At 47.1% G+C, this 17,526-nt stretch overlaps 1 non-coding gene across 1 annotated transcript; it reads left to right on the forward strand.

Annotated features, from left to right (window-relative positions):
• Nucleotides 1-11,207: 11,207 nt before the first annotated feature.
• Nucleotides 11,208-11,280, forward strand: TRNAT-UGU. The gene has a single exon. It is a non-coding gene; the product is annotated as a tRNA-Thr (tRNA).
• The last annotated feature ends 6,246 nt before the right edge of the window (nucleotides 11,281-17,526 follow it).

Raw genomic sequence — 17,526 nt, forward strand, 5'->3', positions numbered from 1 at the left:
TCAAGTTGATAGGAAGAACCAGCTTGAACCAGAGGGCCAATCCAATTTGGCGTCAGGTTCATTCCCCCCCCTGTTGAGAGGTTGGCCCAGCCAGCTCAGACCTCACCCCTCACCCCTCTTCCCCAAGCTGTCGCATTCACCGGGCACCAGTGAGGCACATGCCTGAGACACGTGGTCCTAAGAAACTCACCTCTTCTGCAAATGCTTAGGCGAATATCCTAAAATAGAAAAAGAATCCTGTATATCTTCGGGGACATAATTAGCATTCTGAATTAGTGTCTCCCTTAAACTCCTCCATCATACCTTCTAGCTCTTATTATTCGTCGGAACTACTGATGAAAACCAGTGAGGCAATGGAGGCAGAACGTGGGTCTTCTTCCAAAGATTTTCGGCAGCCTCTGTAATGCTGAGCTCCCTGGGTGACCTCCAGGATTAGTGCTATGATGTACTACTGGATCCTATAACAGGAAAATATATACGTCCCCTGTGAGTGTTCGGGCTATCGGTAAATCACCCTGCCCTGCTCTAAATTGCCGAGCTGTGACACTTCAGCTGGCGTAGGCAGTGCTATCATTTGCCTTTGGATACTCGTTGGAAGCTAATCGTGGGCAAATTTAATTATGACAAGTCCTGTGGAAAATGCTTTCACCTCCACGGTTCCACAGCACCTTTATTACTATAGGGTTCGATTACAACATAAGCAGTTCATTGAAATCTAACAAAGAATTGCAGTACTATCAGAGTGGCATATGTTCAAAAGCCCTGGTTTTCTGTGGTAGCAATTACAGGATGAAGATTTACAATACAAAATATGCACAGAAAGCTCATTTGCACTGTAAGTCTTTCACATGGTGTTGAAAGCGTATTTAAACTGTACACAATTAATACAAGATTTACCAGCTATTTAAAACCTACGATGAATTGATGATTTTAACTGTGAAATGTTAACTTTGTCTTAAATTACTGCAAAGCATGATCATCATTTTTATATTTTCTTGGGGAAATTGTCATCTTCTCTCTTCTTGTTGAGGCTTCAGAAGAACGCCCATCAAAGTGCAAAAAATGCAAAAGTGTGGGCCTTTTGCACAAAATTGTTCGTGAAAACACCTTTTGCAAATGTGCTTTGCAGTAGTAAACGTCTGTGCTTAGCTTTCAAATGCCCATTAATGAGCTGCTACGATGGAAAGTCATGCAAAGCAGCTTATTAATAAGTCATTTTACAAAAATTGAAGCAGGAAAAAGGGTTTGCAGGCCTATTTTCCCAAAAAAGATAAGTACACCTTAACAGGCAGTCCTCATATCTAGGAACATCCCAGTTGTGGTCACCCTGACATTAATATTCATGAGCAGATGCAGGGGGAAGGTAAGAGGAAGGAATAATGTGTATCATACAAATATGACGGCCTGCCCAGTCTGCCCATTCACACCAACTGCTCAGCTCTACAATTTCTACCAATTCCTCAGAGATCCCCTGTGCTTGTCCCACGCTTTCTTGAAATTCAGATTCTGTTCTTGTCCCCACCACTTCCATGGGGAAGCTGACCATGCATTCATCTCTCTCTCTCCATAAACAAAATATTTCCTTGGATTATCCAGAGTCTACCCCCTTTCACCCTCACCCATCAACTTTCTCTGATCCATTTCCCTCCTGCTAATCTCCACTCTCTCTCTCTCCACCACCACTTTTTCTCCTCTCAGGGCATGACCCCAGCATTCTTCCCTTCTACCCTTCCTCCCTCCCTGACCCCAAACTCTGCCTATGTGAATGTGTGTTATCCATTACCATTTTCATCTCAGCCTCTTCTCCCAGCTGTGAGTGGAGGTTATCCCATTTCTTTAAAAGGACAGGGTCAAGGGATGAGATAGTGGGGGGAGGTAGGCCCTCTAGTTATCCTGTACCCTAAGATCAGCAGAGGATCACATGTTCATCATCCTAACAGCAACATCCGAGTACCCTGAGCCACCATAAACAAAAGGTCTGGGCCCTTTTTGAAAACTGAAATATAATTGTCCCAAGGCTGTACCTGTAAAAACGGAGCAATAGGGAGCTGATCCTCCATGTTCATGATGATGTAGGGTGTGCGCACGGCGTGTTCTGAAGTTTATACCAACAAGGGCGCGAACCTTGGAGGCGTCCCCCCTTAGTGACATCATCGGCTTCCAACATAAAAGGTCTTTACTTACGCTTACGAATCGAGTTAGCGTGGGATTGATTGTGGGGATCATCTCGACCCGCTTCATTCTCCACTGCTCTGCCTCTTTGAACTTACCAGGTGTACCCGCTCCTCGGGGGCCCCGCTCTCTCTTCTTGTTTTCAGATTGCTAAGACAGGATCCAGTACTCGCTCCTCGAGGGCCTATGTCCCTGAACGCTCAGAAGACTCCCTATTGCCTGGAAGCGATCGCAGACGTGAACATTGTGAGTTTCTATTCCAGTTGCATATAGGAACCGGTACTCGCTCCTCGTGGGCCCATGTTCCTAGAACTCTGAAGATTCTCTTCTGTCTAAGACCCTATCGCAGGTATGGAGATTGTGAGTTATTACAGATTGCAGATAGGAACCAATACTCGCTCCTCGAGGGCCCATGTTCCTAAAACCCTCCGAAGACTCTCTTCTATTTCAGAAGCTATTTCATATACAAATATTGTGAGTTCTTATTTCAGTTTGCATATAGGAACCAGTACTCGCCTAGAGGCTCCTGTTCCTGAATATACTAACTATTCTCTATTGCCTAAGAAACCATTACAGAGATAGATAACTGTGAGTTACCATCGCTCTCTCAGAGCTGTCCCTGGAACCAGGTACTCGCTCCTCGAGGGCCTAACTCTCTCCAGCTACTGAGCCTTATTATTAATCTATGTGAGTGTATCATCTACTTCTGGTTATGTATCCAGCATACCCTGTCTACTCACCGTCTATGAGTCTCTCTCTACAGCTCAGCAAACCTGGAGATAGAAGTTCCAGGATCTGAAGGACTTCAGCCCTGCTGGGCACATCAGCTCACTACTGCCACCTCTGGTGGTTCTACTACCTGTCTAATAAAGAACTATCTGTGTCTGTCTCCATACTCCAGCCTAGTCGGTGGTCCCTCTCATGATATCCTCCTGGGGGCGCTGTCATCTGCCATTGGCCCAAGGATTCACCATTCTACATTAGAGTACTCATCTCTCACACTTCAAGAGCTGAGTACAACAAACTGCTACCTTTCAGTCTAACCCTCAATTGTTGCTAACATCTCCTTCCTCAGGAACTGTATCATAACCAATTGCTACTTCTTAGCAGGAACTGTACAGATGGCCGACATCTCCCTTCAGGGGAACTCTCATATATCAGGTTGCCACTCTGTGCGGAGATCCATAACAGATACTAACTCCTCTCCTCTGGAAGAACAGATCTTATATGGTTGCTGACCTCTCCCCTCTGGGGAGCAACTCTATAACAGTTTGCCAACAGACTGCTAAACCTAGCAGAGTCGCTAACAGATTGCTAGCTCCTCCCCTCTGGGGGAGCAAAGCTCAACAGGATTGCTAACTCCTCACGGAGATTCCTAACAGACTGCTAACTCCTCCCCTAGGGAGGAGCAACCCTAACAGTTTGCTAACTCCGCAGCCTAACTCTTAACAGATTGCTAGCTCCGAGCAGCAAACCTTAACACAGTCAACACTGAAAAAGCTTTCGACTGAGTTCATTGGCCATATCTCTCAAGTTTTGGAGGTCATGGAATTAGGTGATCATTTTGTTAATTGGGTACAGAAATTGTATGGAAATCCTCAAGTGAGAATTAAAATCAATGGAGCCTATTCCAACCCATTTGATGTTAAACCAGGCACTAGGCAGGGTTGCCCTCTGTCCCCAATCCTGTTTATCCTATCTCTAGAGCCATTTGCGGCGAGAGTGAGAAATCACCCACAGATTAAGGGGCTGCAGATTGGCGGGACTAATTATAAGATTTCCCTATTCGCCGATGACCTTTTGTTTACTATCTCTGACCCAGGGGTCTCATTAAGGATTCTACTAGAGGAACTCAGTTATTTTGGCAAGCTGTCTGGGTTTAAAATTAATGCAGATAAATCGGAGATATTGAACGTCTCAGTACCGGAGGATCAATATACTGCGGTGTACAGAGAGTTACCCTTCAAATTGGCTAAGCACCATATAAAGTATCTGGGAGTTAAGATTGGCTCTGATTTAGAAGGGCTATATGGTATAAATTATGAGCCATTGGTGAACCAAATTCAAAGGGATATGGATAGATGGAATAGGACAGATATATCATGGATGGGTAGGATGGCGACTGTCAAAATGAATGTGCTAACCCACTTCTGTTACATGTTCCAAACTCTGCCCATTGCGGTTCCGGAAGGAGCTATGTGCATTTGGCAAAGAAAAATATTCCAATTTATTTGGAAAAAGAAGCTTCCACGGGTTTCTCGGAAAGTATTATACAGAGACAAGGCGAGGGGAGGACTCAACATACCGAACCTAGTGTTACACTATACGGCCACGATTTTGGGAGTGGTTGTCAGCTGGCACCGGGGGCTGGACTTGAGACCATGGGTAGCTATTGAACAGTCAGTGGCCGGTGAACCACCCCTGACAACGAGGGCGTGGCATAGAAATGAGAGGACAGTTAATCTTAAACAATTGACTCTCTTCTCGCAGCTAGTGCTCCATAATTGGTATAAGTGGCGGAAAGGTGTGATCAGGGATAGAAGGGTTTTAATACATCATTCTTACAAAGCTCAGACATCACTCCGGGAATGGACATGGTGTTCGTTAGAAGGTAGAGACAGAAGGGTCTCACTAGACTAGGACAATTCTTTTCAAGTCAGCATTTGATTGTTTCCTGAACTTCAGGATAGATATAACTTTATCCCAGGCAGACTTGTTCACCTATCTGCAACTAGCACATTACTTTAGATCGGAGAGAGTCACTGTAGAATTATCTAAAGGGAGAACACTGTTTGAGAAAAATTGTGAAAATGCAGGATTATTCAAATGCCCAATTTCCCGCCTCTGTATGTTATTAAATGGGCTCCATTTAATTCATCTTTCCGCCATCGGCTCGATGGCGGAAAGATGAACTACTAGTTAAGGCGGGAGGAGGACATGGGTGTGACATTATCAGAGTCTGATTGAGATCATTGCCACATGGTAACAGGCAGGAGCTTGGTTTCAGCGAATATAAAAGAGAACGGTTCTAAGATCCTGTGCAAGTGGTATCTGACACCAGAGAGGCTGCAAAAAATGAACAGCCAGTTCCGTGAGCTATGTTGGAGGCGGTGTGAGCAGAAGGGCACTTTCTTCCACATGTGGCGGTCATGCCCTGCTGTGGTGAGGACGTGGGACGCAGTAATGGAGCTTCTGAGGGAGGTCATGGGCGAGCCAGTGCCACGGGACCCTACAATATGTCTCAAGCCTGGTTGAGGGGTTTGGGACAGAGTTACAGAGACTTCTTATGCTTCAGGTGGTGATAGCGACGAGATGAGCAATAACACAATGGTGGAAGAAAGCTGAAACACCTACTTTACAAGCTGTTCTCCTTCGGATTGATCAAATGTACCAGCTGGGATATCTTACTGCTACTCGAAACGATAGGGTGAAGAAATTCCAGGGTATATGGGCTTTGTACTGTACTTGGAGCAAGCGGCCCCGGTAGTCAGATTCAGAGTTTATTTACTCAATCAGGGCTTTTCTCCAAAGCAAAGGGAGGGTGGGAGGAAGGGTAGGGTCGGGTGGGGTGATCACAGGGTATTTAGTAAAGGATATGTAATTAAAAACTCGGTGGTGTTCCACACAAATGCAGGGTTTATTGCATGGTATGGTTATTTACCAAAAAACAATGTATATTCCTTTATTCTAATATTCTCTGTTTATACTCACATTATATATGTCTATCTTTCTATGACCAATGTTGTTTCAATATGAGATAGTCATTGTTTACATTGTAATACTATGCCGATAGATTAAAAAGTACTATACAATGTTGAATGCCATATTTAAATAAAGAATTACAAAAAAAAAAGAAGAAAAAATCAAGTCCATTATTTGACTCTGCATATGAAACAGACAGATGCAAGGAATCCAGAGGTACATCTCCCTATCAATTTGTTTTAACGATGGCCTCCCTGTTCCAATATTAAACAAAGTATGAAATATGGGTGCTGTTATGGACACCTACATATAGGCCAACTTGCTCATAATGCGTATTATAAATTACATTTTATTCATAGGATTCACCTGTATATTGAAGAGAATGACTTAAAAACAATTGTGCATTCCCTGATTATTGTAATATCTTATTTTGAGGCTTACCACGAGTAACATTGAAAGCTTCACAATTTGTTCAAAATTCGGGAGCAAGAATTATATCCAGAATTCCTACATGCCAAACATATTTCTCCAACCATGAAACAGCTTCATTGGCTTCCTGTTACTTGGCGACTCAAATTTAGAGTCTTATTGTTTGTCTTTAAAGGATTCAATGGGCTTGTGTCTTCGACTGGCACCCTAATTACTGAGGTTCCACCAGTTAGACCGATAAGGCTAGATGAATCACGTGAATGTTTGTTCATGGTCCAAAATCCTTTGCTTTGGAACTCCTTACCTTTGGAGATTAAGGAAGACTCTTCTCTTCTTAGCTTTAGTAAATTACTTAAAACTCATTTGTTTAATCAGGTGTACGATAATATTTAATTTTTTAGACAGCAATAGGTTAAGTATTATTTATGTTTAATTTTTTTTTTACATAACAGGCAACTCCTTTTTCAACATCAGTAGTAGCGAAGTGTGTGTTATTTATAAAAACTGAGTATTTTTTCTATGTAAGCAGGCCCTGTATGATATTAACAAAATGCTCACTTTTGTGCAGGTAGATGTCTCAAGATATGAGGAAATGGATATATTTAGGCACTGAAGTAGCTACAAATATATGTTGTTTTGTATAGTTTTACCTGCTTCTGTGTTGTGTATTATTTTTGTTGATGTATTTTTACTATGATTGTTTTATTGTGAACCACTTAGAAATTGGATAAGTGGGTTCTTCTTCTGAGTAGCATCCTCACACCCTGGCGTCTTTAGCATTTGGGCTATCAAACCGGATGACTCATCGTTATGAAACAGCCGTAGCATGGTCCTATGGGGTTCTACATCCAGAGGAAGCTCTCCTTACTCCAGGGCAACCTCCCCGACATCTGCCGAAGAGGCCTCCGAGACATCCTGATCCTCCTCTACATTGTCCTCCTTTTGTCCCTTCCGCCGCTTAGGTCACCTGGAAGGGGAGGAGGGAGCGGCTGGACGCTTTCCGTGTCTCGGGGAGGATGATTTCTGGAGAGGCTTCCTCAGATGCAGTGCCTCCTGCCCTTTAGGTAAGGCCTCGTCCCTTTCACCAGCCATCAGGGAAATTGGCCGTAGTGGAGGAGGGGGGCAACCCGCCTGGGAGGCCACTCCTACCGAGCCTTCCACCATGGTTTGGGACCTAACCCCCATGGGAGCAAAATCCCCCTGCGACCTCTCTCACTGCACCACCACCACACTTTTCTAGCACAGACTGAGAGATTTTGGTTGCACAGCCATTAAAATGTTTCCCAGGCTGACCGCCTGGCATCATTTTGAACACGTCGCACGCAGTCGTGCAAAAGGCAGCCTCATGGCGATCGCCTACCCTGCTATGCGACTATCCCCAAGCTGACGCTGTGATCAGCTGCAACTATGCAAGCCTCTTCTCCTGCCTCCAACAGCCCCAAGCACCACAATGCTCTCGGCCCCAGATAGCACAATCCCAGCTGCCCAGGAACACCTCCTTCCTTCTTTTTTGTTTTTGCATTTATTTTTTTAATTAGATCACCCAATTACGACCCAGCTAGCTCACCTTCCCCTGCCTGCACGATGAATGCAAGACCCCAGCGAGGGAGGAGGAAGAGGCAGACAGAGGCTCAGAGGAAAAGACAGACCTGAGCCCAAAGCTTCCTTTCAGCTCCTGGAAGCGATCCACTGCCTGCGGAGGGAGAGGCCTACAAGCCTTCACCTCACACTTTCCTTAATCGGTTCAGTGAAACTGGCACAACCTGCCCCAATCCTGGCAGGCTTACCTCCATAGGTAAGTATGCATGGCAGGCTGTCAGTACAGGACTATATGAGGTGGCATCAGTGAGTCAGTGATCTCTGTCTCCATCTGCTGGTAGGAGTGCATAACCCACTTATGTGGACTGGCCTGCCTCAATAAAAGGAATGTCTCTTATGTACCTGGATACCAGCTTGGGATTCAGTATTCCCAGAACAGTTGCTCAAACTCCCTTCCAAGTCATGTTCCAGAGTTCCAGGTTTTGTCTGTTCCCCTCTGATAGTTTTTTCCTGTATTTAATCAAGCTCTACCCCATCAAAGGCTGTCAAGTTCCCGCATACCTCCCCTTGCAAGTACACTCAGCTGATGGACAAAGTATTGTATGTATTTTATAATTTGTTGTGATCAGTTTTGAGCTTTGTGGGAAAAGCAGAATAGAAGTGAAAAATAAAAGCAAAATCCTTCCCATATTGTTCTATCCCTGACTGCTTTTTTTTTTTTTTACAGGGCATGACATCATCCAATATGAGGCCCAAGGGAGAAAACAACATGTGATGCCAATTATAACTTCTGCTGACTGAGAGCTAAGTCCATTCACAGCCCCTCCTAAATTCAAATGATGTGGACTTTGGCTAACCTGACACCAAAGCATGTGACCTTTTGTGTCTGAACTTGGAGCGAGTGCCAGCAACCCTGCTGGGATGGACGTGTTTCTGGTATAGTACTTTGGCATTTAGACTTTGTTCAATGAACTGTAATTTAGGGAATAATCTCATTTTATTTCCTGTATGAGGGTTCAGAAGGCCAAGCGTCATTCCCTCAGGTTTACATGCAGATACTCGCACATTGCTCACGCCCAAAGACCAGCTTAGTTCCTGCAGTGTTTACCCTGCGTTTTTTGGTTGCCTCAGGATCAGCTTCCCCCCTCTCTAATTTCCTCTTACATCAGCAATGCTTCTTTATTTGTCCAGGAGGGTTAATATAAGGCCAGAGTTTAAAAAAAAAAAAAGTTCTATAGGTCAGTAGTTTCATATCCTGCTCCAGTTTACTTACGTTTTCCAGGGAACTACCCGCTTACCTGCAGATTCCACATGTGCCATGTGCATGTCATATGCTTCATGCAACATTCCTGCACAAGACAATAAAACTTCTTCCAGATGCTGACATAGAGCTTTTCTCAAAGATTTGTATGCTTATGGAAAACGGTCCATTAATTAATCCCACAGCTCATACAATCCAGTACCTTTGATTGCTAGAACTTGCCACTTTACAGCCATCTGTTTTATATTATGTTTATTTCTATTTCTGCTTTTCTGTACATTTGCCCGGTGCCGTCTGAAATTAACTCCTGCCTTTGGCCGCACATTTTACTTTCTGTATTGCGGTGACTAACTAATAGGCTCATCAACATGCATTTGCATGTGATGAGCGCTTTTAGTTTCGGGGGGGGGGGGGGGGGTAATAATAGCGCGTCAAAAACGCGCGGCCGAGCGCACCGTTCTGTATCGGCCTGTGTGAGCGCTAGCTTAATGTGCTGTGGAAGTTTTCTTATCTTTCTCAGAGCATCAATCACCATCGGCTTCGGCCTTACTTTACAAATTGCTTTAAAGAAAAGTTCCTGTCGCTTTAAGCTTGTGGACTCTGCGACTGTCTAGGTCCACACCCGGGAAGATTTTCGTATCACTCCTTATACACAATTGCGCAACTTTTGGGGGGGATGGGGGACCCGGGTCACTAGGGATACGCAGCCAGTGTTGCCAAATAATTATCATAATTATATAATAACTACGCCCTTCGTACAATGTTCGACCAATACATTTGAAAAAGCGACCAAAATGTATAACGATTTCAATTTGCTAAAACGCCGCCTAACAGCCGAGGAGCAGCGCCCGCTTAATACTTTCCCGCGGCGTCGCTGGCAGCAGCCAAACAGCTCCGTCCCGGAGTCTATTTCAGGAGCGGGCCGGCGAGCCTCGTTCTCGCTCAGTCACGTGATCAGCCACCACGCCGGGACTTTAAACGCCCACTTCTCCCCCCCCCCCGTTTCGTGGGTCTTTATGACGTCCGTCAAATCACAGCTAATCAGGATTGTGCATCTTCCTAGCCCCGCCCCCCCATCCCCAGTCAGCTTGCCGGCCGGTCCCCTTGGATCGTTGGCAGTGACTGGAGTTTGAAGATGCAAAGGGTTTTAAGCGAAAAGACGAAATTGAAATGCATGAAGCCATCTGGCCGGGTCGCTTTAATCCTGGCAAATAGAAAACTGCTTTTAGGTTGTGTTAAAAGCTACAGAGCTGGTGAGCAGCAGAGCCAGAGCCGATTCTCCCGTTTCCTCTTTTTCCCCTGCAGTGTTCTCTGCTCCTCCTCCTCCTCCGCCTCCCATTTCCCACAAGCGCTGCCTGTTGCTGCGGAGACAGGAGGAGGAGGAGGGATTGCAGCAACACCCTTCTCCCCTCCCCGGATCTTCTTTGCTTTGGACTCTAAACTCTGCACTGGCTAGCGGCACAGAGAAAAGAGGAGGAGGAGAGAGCCACCAGGCAAGCTGTGGGTGATTTGTGAGGAGAAGGATCAGTGCTGGGGGAATTGTGAAAAGGAGGTGACTGCTGGGGGAGGAGAGTGATGAGCATGTGAATGGTGTGGAGAGACAAGGATCAAATGGAAGTTGGAGCAAGTATAAGAAGGGTATGAATGATGCTGCGGTGATGAGGCGGGGGGGGGGGGGGGGTGGGGTGAATGGTGGGGTTTATGAAACGACAAAGAGAGTGTAAAGGGGGTGGGGGAAGAGTATGAGAGGAGGGATGAATGCTGGTGATAGGGAGGAAGGCGCATGAGGTGAGAAGCATTGGGATAGAAGAGCACGTGAATGTGGCAGAATCGTTCCTTTTTTAGCAAGCAACCCTACATGGCACAGCCAGTTCTATTCCATTAATTTTGCAGCATGTCAATTATGTATAAAATTATCTTTAGGAAAAAGTGCATTTTCTACAGTTTAATCAGACTCTCGAGCAATCGGAAGAACCCTAATATATTGTGTCTGCATAATGCTCTAGTATTCCATGTGTGCATATATAACGAGATAAAAATAACCTTCACATAGTTTGTTTACATGCAATAATATAAAGAAACTAGATTGCCACAGCTTATAGGCGGCTCCATAGCTCAGTGGTTAGAGCACTGGTCTTGTAAACCAGGGGTCGCGAGTTCGATCCTCGCTGGGGCCTCTAAGCCTTTTCCCCCCCTCTACCTCCCACACAATCTTCAGGGACACTGATGTGATATATTGCTGGTTTTATTTTTTATTTGCACAGCTCCCTCGCTCTTCCAGAATCGCTGTGATTCTTAGCCAGCATGCCGCATTTTTTTCCGCACAGTTACCCAGGTAAGGAAAGAAAAGACATCTTCGACCCCCACAGAGCATGGACAATAACCTTCAAAACCAGCAAAAGATATGTATATTCCCGTGTAGATGAACGTGAAACTGGGAGCTGTGTTTAAACACGACTCCTGCTATATATATATATATAGCACACGGATGTCAACCTCTGGACGCTGATGCAGCCCATATCACCCAGCAGGTGGCACTGTAGGACCACTGTCTGCTCTCCGCTATTCTTGGCAATAAGGAAAGTTTGAATCCTTTCTCGTATTGGCACCTAGATTGCAGCCATTGGATTGATTCCTCAGTTCTCGGAGAGTGCCTTGATCCATATAAAGCTTGTGAGGTTTCTCAGCCCTGCAGCAACAGGTGCCCGAGGAAAGCAGGACTCGGGGGGAGGGGAATGACTAGCCCCTATCTACCCCCGCCTTGTTTGTTCCTGCGCCGAGTGCTGTCTCCTATTGTAATATCATGCACACTGACGCACAAACAGATGAAGTCCCTTACAAGAATTCAAGTCTCTTGGTAGGGACATTGACTTTCCCCCCCATCTCTCCTTTCTCTGATCTTGCACCGTACCATTTTTCTGATATTTATCTGTACCCCTCGTTGAATGGGATTCTCTGTTTATTGCGATATGGTTAATAAAAATCTAAATATATATATATATATAAAAAAAGAATTCCAGCCTCTTGCAGCAAGCTCGAGGTCTCCTGTTCTCCTACCTAGTCAGGAAGCACCTAAGGGAACTTAGTTACGAGAAAATCCCTGCAGGAAGGACTCTGTTAATTGTTTGTGAAAAGGTAAATTGCAACCTGGAATTATTTAGCCATTTTTATGCTATATGGTGAGATGCTTAAGTCACTCGATTGAAACGGGGTTATCTTTCCAAGTTATACTGTGTGGAACTGAAACTCTTATTGCAGATTCATGCACAGCTGACAATCCGAGTATTGCTATACAGCTTCAGGAAAATTTCCCTCTTACAACCCTGTGTGATCTGAGTGCCAGTCAGTCACTGCATTCCCAAAAGTACAGGACGTACTGGGGAATTATACTCCTGCGTCTTAGTGCAGAAAGGCAAGCCAAATCTCATCTTAAAGATCTCTGACCCTTCTGCCTGCAGCAAAAGGCGAGAAGTAAACTTTTAATGCACCAAAATGAAAGGCTTGCAGGTGCACCTCGAAGAAGGGCGTTCTAAACATTCAGTTAAAACTCCAGCGGTGGTGACTTTATGGATATCTGGAAGGCGTAAGGAAGTGGTTTTTAAATGGATCGTTATGAATTGCACGTCATATGAAGACAGCATTTAGCATAGTTTCAAATGAGATGCTGCAAAGCTTTTACCGACCTGAGCTTAAGAGTTTATATTAGCTGGTGATCATTTCATTCAGATTTCGCTGATAGATGTCACTCTAAAATTCTCCCCTCTCGGGCTGAATTATCCGACGTTCAAACGCCAGCAACTTCCTTCTTTACTCCGTTGTATGATTTAGCACTGACATTTTCCTAGGTGGCAGCGAGATCCTGCTCATGGTGGGTCCTGCATTTAAACCTTGCTGTTTGTTTAGTGGTTCAGTGGGCTGACAGGTCTGTAAATCTAATGGGCAGCAGCAGGAGCGAGCGGTACCTGCTGACCTCTGCCCTGGCCAGACACCTCTAGGCAGTTAATGCGCTGATGGGGGCAGCAGCAGGCCCAAGCCGTCATGAGGCAGAGAAAGCCATTAAAAGATGCTGAAGCAGTACAAATGAGCAGTAAAACCATCACCGCTTCTCATAACATAATGAGAAGCAAATCGCTGACTCGTGGGTTTGCTTCTCGTCCTCCTTTTGGCTAAAAAAAAAAAAATAAAACATCAAGTGTACTGGAAGGCAATCCTTTCTTGTTCTGCCTGAGATTGGGAAAGGCTTTTTTGTTTTTCCCCCGGCCCATAATCAAGATATGGACTTCATTGCCAGAGGATGCGGTCAAGGTGACTACCAGCGCTGGGTTTAAAAAAGGGTTTGGGCAAGTTCCTAGAGGAGACGTCCGTAAACAATTAATTAGCCTGGTGAATGTGGGGAAAGCCACCGCGTATCGCTGGGATTGAACAACAAAGAATAAATCTGCTGCTGAGAAGGGGCCGGGCGCTTCCTAGTGACCCGGAGTGGCCACTGTCGGAGGCAGGATGGCAGGCTCGATCAACCATTGGTCTGACTCAACATGGCACATGGGGGATTGGCGCTCTGCCAGTCAACCCCGCCGGGGCCACAGTGTTGTTCTGACCATTGCCAAAGCAGGAGCATGACATCACCTGCTAAATAATAATAATAATAAAAAAAAAAAGCGATCATTTTATAGCCACTAAAAAAAGGATGACATGCTGAGAGCGGTCATCCCTTTATTTATTGATTGATTGATTGATTTGAGTTTTATATATCGTCATTTGGTTTTGCCAATCCAACGGTTTACAAAGTTTCGATCTTTAACAAAGTGTTCAAAAGGTTCGTGCGAGTGTTTACATAGGTTGTTGTATGTGTGTTGCATTCGTGCCTGTTCTCGCCCTCGCTCCACCCTCTCTACATTGGTGGAGACTCCCTTCGGGTCTGATGGACATGGACAGATGCTGCCGCAGCTTCTCTTCGCCGTACTTCCTGGAATCCCTGGGCTGGCCTGACGCTGCGGATCCGCCATGTTCCTGATGATGTAAGGGCACGTGCACACACGCTCCAGAGTTTGTACCGGCAAGGGCGCGAACCTTGGGGGCGTCTCCCATAGTGACGTCATCTGCTTCCTGCTTAAAAGGTCTTTGTTTGCAACTATGAATCGAGTTAGCAAGGGGTTTGATTGCGGGGATCATTCCGACTCGCTTCATCCTATGCTGCTCTGCCTCCACCACCTTATCTAGGGGTACCCGCTCCTCGGGGGGGGCCGCTCTCTCTTCTTGATTTCAGATTGCTAAGACGGGATCCGGTACTCGCTCCTCGAGGGCCTACGACCCTGAATGCTTAGAAGACTCCTTACTGCCTGGAAGCGATCGCAGACGTGAACACTGAGTCCTATTACAGACAGGAACCAGTACTCGCTCCACGAGGGCCTATGTTCCTAATCTCTGAAGACTCCCTTCTGTCTAAGACAATGTCGCAGGTACGGAGATCGTGAGTCATTATTATAGATTACAGATAGAAACCAGTACTCGCTCCACAAGGGCCCATGTTCCTAATCCCCGAAGACTCCCTTCTGTCTAAGACATTGTCGCAGGTACGGAGATCGTGAGTCATTATTATAGATTACAGATAGAAACCAGTACTCGCTCCACAAGGGCCCATGTTCCTAAAACCCTCCAAGACTCTCTTCTATTCCATAAGATATCTCATACACAGATATTGTGAGTTCTTATTCCAGACTGCATATAGGAACCAGCACTCACCTATGGCTCCTGTTCCTGAATATACTGAAGACTCTCTGTTGCATAGAAGCCATTACAGATTAGAGATGTGAATCGTGTGATCGATCGTCTTAACGATCGATTTCGGCTGGGGGGGGAATTGGATCATCGCGGTTTTGTTTTTTTAAATATCGAGTAAATCGGGGGAGGGCGGGAAAACCGGCACACTAAAACATCCCTAAAACCCACCCCGACCCTTTAAAATAAATCCCCCACCCTCCCGAACCCCCCCCAAAATGCCTTAAATTACCTGGGGTCCAGAGCGAGGGTCCCGGTGTGATCTTTTACTCTCGGGCCTCCGGTGCATTGTAGAAATGGTGCCAGCGCTACCTTTGCCCTGTCATATGACAGGGCAAAGGTAGCGCCGGCGCCATTTTGTTTTTTATCCCCCGACGTCAGGAGCGTAGGAGACCGCTCCCGGACCCCCGCTGGACCCCCAGGGACTTTTGGCCAGCTTGGGGGGCCTCCTGACCCCCACAAGACTTGCCAAAAGTCCAGCGGGGGTCCGGGAATGACCTCCTGCACTCGAATCGTTTTGCCGTACAAAATGGCGCCGGCCACGTATGGCCGGCGCCATTTTGTACGGCAAAACGACGTCAGGAGCATAGGAGATCGCTCCCAGACCCCCGCTGGACTTTTGGCAAGTCTTGTGGGGGTCAGGAGGCCCCCCCAAGCTGGCCAAAAGTCCCTGGGGGTTCAGCGGGGGTCAGGAACCCTCGCTGAACGACCTCCTGCAGTCGATCTCCTGCCGGCGCCATTTTCCGTACGGAAAACGATTCGCGGCAGGAAATCGCTCCTTGACCCCCGCTGGACCCCCAGGAACTTTTGGCCAGCTTGGGGGGCCTCCTGACCCCCACAAGACTTGCCAAAAGTCCAGCGGGGGTCTGGAACGACCTCCTGCGTCGAATCGTTTTGGTCTATGGCCGCCGCCATTTTGCGGCGGCCATTTTGCAAAATGGCGCCGGCTGAAGACTACACTTAGGGGCGGATTTTAAAAGGCGCGCAAATAGCCTACTTTTGTTTGTGCTCCAGGCGCAAACAAAAGTACGCTGGATTTTAGTAGATACGCACGGAGCCGCGCGTATCTGCTAAAATCCTGGATCGGCGCGCGCAAGGCTATGGATTTTGTATAGCCGGCGCGCGCCGAGCCGCACAGCCTACCCCCGTTCCCTCCAAGGCCGCTCCGAAATCGGAGCGGCCTCGGAGGGAACTTTCCTTTGCCCTCCCCTCACCTTCCCCTCACCTTCCCCTCCCTTCCCCTACCTAACCCACCCGCCCGGCCCTGTCTAAACCCCCCCCCTTACCTTTGTCGGGGGATTTACGCCTCCCTCTGGGAGGCGTAAATCCCCGCGCGCCAGCGGGCCTCCTGCGCGCCGGGCCGCGACCTGGGGGCGGGTACGGAGGGCGCGGCCACGCCCCCGGACCGCCCCGGGCCGTAGCCACGCCCCCATACCCGCCCCCAAAACGCTGCTGACACGCCCCCGAAACGCCGCGACGACCGGGCCCGCCCCCCGACACGCCCCCCTCGGAGAACCCCGGGACTTACGCGAGTCCCGGGGCTCTGCGCGCGCCGGGAGGCCTATGTAAAATAGGCTTCCTGGCGCGCAGGGCCCTGCTCGCGTAAATCCGCCCGGTTTTGGGCGGATTTACGCGAGCAGGGCTCTGAAAATCCGCCCCTTAGTGTGCCGGTTTTCCTGCTCTCCCCCTTCCCCCGATTTAGCTACGGACTGCCGCTACGGAGGTAATTTAAGCTATGGACCGCCGCTACGGACCCCCAGGTAATTTAAGGCATTTGGGGGGGGATTTAATTTAAAGGGTCGGGGTGGGTTTTAGTGTGCTGCTGGACCCCCAGGTAATTTAAGGCATTTGGGGGGGGGTTTAATTTAAAGGGTCGGGGGTGGGTTTTAGGGGGTTTTAGTGTGCCGGTTTTCCTGCCCTCCCCCCTTCCCCGATTTACGATTTTTTGACGATAAATCGGGGGAATTGGTATTGTATCGTGGCCCTAACGATTTTTGATGATTTAAAATATATCGGACGATATTTTAAATCGTCAAAAAATGATTCACATCCCTACTACCTATAGTCTCTCTCTACAGCTCAGCAACCCAGAGATCGCAATTCCAGTATCAGAAGAACTTCAGCCCTGCCGGGCACATCAGCTCACTACCTCCACCTCTGGTGGTTCTACTTCCTGTCTAAATAAAGAACTATCTGTGTCTGTCTCCATACTCCAGCCTAGCCGGTGGTCCCTCTCAGGATATCCTCCTGGGGGCGCTGTCATCTGCCATCAGCCCAGGGATTAACCAATTCACCTCAAGTGTCATTCCTTACACTACTCAAGCGGTATTGTACGACTGCCACTCTGTGGGAAGCCAACCCAACACAGATCATTAACTCCGCCTACGGAGTATTACAATTATTAGCTCTTCCCCTTAGCAGGGTGACCTATAACAGATTGCTAACTCCTTGGCGGACTCATAACAGATTGCCACTCCTAGCAGCAGGGATTGATAACAGATTGTTAACTCCTCCCTCTCCAGGAGGAGATCCATAACAGACTACTAACTCCTCCCCCTACAGGAGGAGCTCGATAACAGATTGCTATCTCTGAGCAGCAGAATTATAACAGATCTCTACTCCTCCCCTCTGGAGGAGCAGATTGA

The sequence above is a fragment of the Rhinatrema bivittatum genome, chromosome 3, assembly GCF_901001135.1.
Source record: "Rhinatrema bivittatum chromosome 3, aRhiBiv1.1, whole genome shotgun sequence".
In the NCBI taxonomy this organism is placed as follows: domain Eukaryota; kingdom Metazoa; phylum Chordata; class Amphibia; order Gymnophiona; family Rhinatrematidae; genus Rhinatrema; species Rhinatrema bivittatum.